This window comes from Macrosteles quadrilineatus, unplaced genomic scaffold (assembly GCF_028750875.1).
Source record: "Macrosteles quadrilineatus isolate MER2022 unplaced genomic scaffold, UCM_ALF_1.0 Scaffold_2__2_contigs__length_208266976, whole genome shotgun sequence".
Classification (NCBI taxonomy): Eukaryota; Metazoa; Arthropoda; class Insecta; order Hemiptera; family Cicadellidae; genus Macrosteles; species Macrosteles quadrilineatus.
In genome coordinates this window covers 6,450,058-6,454,155 of record NW_026542595.1, presented here as the reverse complement: position 1 = coordinate 6,454,155, position 4,098 = coordinate 6,450,058, and the positions used below count along the sequence as shown (strand labels likewise).

At 34.3% G+C, this 4,098-nt stretch overlaps 1 non-coding gene across 1 annotated transcript; it reads left to right on the top strand.

The window, feature by feature from the left end:
* The first annotated feature begins 2,699 nt into the window (after positions 1–2,699).
* Trnag-ucc (transfer RNA glycine (anticodon UCC)) lies at positions 2,700–2,771 on the top strand. Its single transcript has one exon. It is a non-coding gene; the product is annotated as a tRNA-Gly (tRNA).
* The last annotated feature ends 1,327 nt before the right edge of the window (positions 2,772–4,098 follow it).

Sequence of the window (4,098 nt, the reverse complement as noted above, 5' to 3'; positions counted from 1 at the left end):
TTGATCGACACAATTTTTCGCTTTATCGAATAATCTTCAGTGTAATATTTGCTCAATAGGTACAACTGATGTCTTTCCCTTTTTACTGTAGTTTGTAATTTGCTAGTGTACTGTGAATGGGTTGTTAGAAACACATGTGACGATTCTTTTGTTTACTTTTGCATTGTTATTTTGTTCAAGAAACAATACTTGGATACCCAAAAGGCAATGTTAAATTTTTAATTTTTGAAATGAGTTGTGTAGAAAAATACGAATTTTCTTGAGGTAATAATGGCTGTGTCCAATCTCGTTTTTAGGACTAAAAGTCACTTATTCCAAAATGTAGCCAAAATCCTTCCGTTCGATTTCGAGATATTACCCTACAGACAGACAGACAAACAAACAGACATAGCTCGTATTAGAATATAGGATATTAAATATTTATATAGGCTACATGCAAAATTTGTATACCATCTGGAATAGTTTCAAGATTTAACCCTACCCAAGGTTTAGGGGCCTTTTCGTGAATTACTTTGTTTGCAATTACTATTTTAAATTCATACGTTTGGTTGTTTCGTTTGTTTATTCATTAAAACTGTGTCAATTGGTTATATATTCTGTGGAAATACACAAGAGATTTATATACAAAAGTCAATAAGTACAATTGAGGTTTGCCTGTATAATTTACGTGGTAAGTGTATGTACCTATTTTTTACAGTAGATTTTGATTTTTGAGACCCACAATATCCTCTTAAATATTCTTGCCCTGTTGCGAAACACGGACAGAACAACTAGTAGTATATGATATAAACAACCATATATATTTAAAATCGATTATGTTATATATTTTAACACTAAACAATAATTTGCGGCTATGCAATTTTTTGCTGAAATCGAGTTTATATCGATACAATCTAAGCTGTATACAGTAAAGATTTGCAAAAAGAATAATTGAGATTCGTCGTATTGTTTAAAATATTTAGCAGGTATATAAATTTCTTACATCAAAATTAATTTTAAATTTGTGTACTTTAAACTGTTAACGTCGGCTGCTAGACTTAAAAAAAAACATGGATTCAAAATTTCCTTCCTTTCAAAATTATCTTTCTTTTAAAACAAAAATCATGAAAATCCAAGTGGTGAATTCAGAATATTGAAATGAATAAACCCTGTCACGTTTTAGCGAATTTCCCATATAGGGAATAAGCTATTACCGTAGTACTCATGGTAAGACCTGGACGCGGGACCGATTTTTTTTTTCGTTTTGAGGTCCCTAGAGGCCAAAAACACCATCCGTTCAAATTCATATATATATATATATATATATATACTAGCTGACCCCGCGAACTTCGTATCGCCTAAGTTATAGGTTTCCCCTAAGACAGACCGATGGAAAGAAAGTACCGTTACGTTTAATTTTCAAGATGATCTCGTTCGCATCGCTCAATCACGTCCTGGTTGAAGTTCGTTCGCTACGCTCACTCACCTTTGGGTTGGAGCTCGTTCGCTACGCTCACTCACCTTTAGGTTGGAGCTCGTTCGCTGCGCTCACTTGCCTTTAGGTTAGCTCGTTCGCTACGCTCACTCGCCTCCAGGTTGAAGTTCGTTCGCTACGCTCACTCACCTTTTGGTTGCAAATTAGCTGTTGTCATAAATGTAAAAGAAATAATAGTGCTGCACCCTGTTGGTAATCCTTGTAACTTTAATGCCATTGAACATCATAGAACAGAACCAACTTGTTTAATTGAAACAGCTGTTAAGATTCATTAATTCCATTTCCCATAAGGTTAACATGGGAAACACCAGAGCCACTGGGGCGGAGCCCTTTTAAGAATTTCGAAACGGGAAATAGTTTACTTCCTATTCGCATACCTACAGAATTTACACACCAAATTTCATAACGATCGGTGAAGTCGTTCCGGAGGAGTTTGCAGACAAACACTGTGACACGAGAATTTTATATATTAGATTTATATATTTATATATTTATATATATATATATATGTGTGTCCGTTAGCACGATAACTCGAGCAAAAATGATCCGATTTTGATGAAATTTGGTACAAACGTGTAAACCTACGTTTATTCGAACGAGTTCGCGATCCAGCATGATCGGACCATGGGATTGGGGGTTTACGGGGGGTTTTATGGGGTAAAAATAGGTTTTTCCCATTTTTGACCCCGAAAACATAACATTTAGCAATTTCTTTCCAAACCATTTTGTAGAGCTTAAAAAAACAAATAATTTAGTATATTGAAGCGTTATTATGCGCCTAATGGTTACGGAGAAAATTAAAAAAATTTGTAAATTTAAAATTCCCATGTTATTCTTATGGAGAATAAGTAAACTGTTGTAGTTTGCTTGTTTATGAACATATTTTGATCAAATTTGGAAAATGTTTTTATTTCCTACTAACTACTAACATTTTACAAAAAAAAACAGTTTTACCCTCCCTGATGCAGCAAACCTAAGTACTTGCTAAACTAATTCTATTTAAATCGGGAAATGTTATATTTTTAAGTAGACATTTCACTATTTCAGTGTAAATCCAATCAGTCAAATGGAAATTCGCTTAGTCTGCAGGTTTGCTGCGGCGGGGGTATTTATATGGTACTGTAATGATGAGAGTTCCCTGTTAATATGTAAATAATCGAAATCATACTGCGCTAACGCCTTGATACTGCTCTAGTACTCATTGTTGCTCTCATCCTCTCACCGTGCGATGGTGGTGTAATGGTCAGCATAGTTGCCTTCCAAGCAGTTGATCCGGGTTCGATTCCCGGCCATCGCACTAAACTTTTTGTGTCACTTTAACTCATGAAATATTACTTATTATACTTATTATATTATTATTATTTACTATTGTTGCAATTTATTTTATGTTTAACCTGAAAACCTCTTTTAATATACCGATAATGAAAATAACCAAATCTATATAATTTATTGTACGATTCCTTGATTTTCTTTGTGTAGCTTAGTAGCTACAGTATTGATAATTTGTGTCCATATTAAGACAATCGTAGAGTATTTGTAGATAAAATTACATTCAAATTACTACAATACATACATTGATTTACATTTTACACTAAAATTTTTCCTCCAATCTTGGTAATTTCCTATTAGTTAGTATTCCCGATTTCTTTTATACATTTTCCAACATGTTTGTCCTATATGGGTACCATACCTACTAGTATATGGGTTTCCAAATATCAAACGTGATTGTGACTGACAAATTTTATAAAATTACTAGCTGACCCGGCGAACTTCGTATCGCCTAAGTTATAGGTTTCCCCTAAGACAGACCGATGGAAAGAAAGTACCGTTACATTTAATTTTCAAGATGATCTCGTTCGCATCGCTCAATCACGTCCTGGTTGAAGTTCGTTCGCTACGCTCACTCACCTTTGGGTTGGAGCTCGTTCGCTACGCTCACTCGCCTCCAGGTTGAAGTTCGTTCGCTACGCTCACTCACCTTTTGGTTGCAAATTAGCTGTTGTCATAAATGTAAAAGAAATAATAGTGCTGCACCCTGTTGGTAATCCTTGTAACTTTAATGCTATTGAACATCATAGAACAGAACCAACTTGTTTAATTGAAACAGCTGTTAAGATTCATTAATTCCATTTCTCATAAGGTTAACATGGGAAACTCCAGAGCCACTGGGGCGGAGCCCTTTTAAGAATTTCGAAACGGGAAATAGTTTACGTCCGATTCGCATACCTACAGAATTTACACACCAAATTTCATAACGATCGGTGAAGTCGTTCCGGAGGAGTTTGCAGACAAACACTGTGACACGAGAATTTTATATATTAGATTTCAATGAATTTGTGTACTATATTTTGTTGTATAAATGTTATAGTATGTTTTTGTACTAAGCTTAGCAAATACTTTAGGTTGTAATTGTAAACAGAAAACTATTAACACATTATGTAAATGAGCATAAAAATGTATGCATTGCAACTGAACTAATCCCTGCTATTTTACAACTAATGCTCACATAAAAGTACAAATTTGCCCTAAAAAGTTTGGGGAAATTAAGTAGTATTGAAAGTTCATACACTCAACAAGTAGCAAGAGTGTAACATGAATAATAAAGACGAATTAATTCTTTGTGG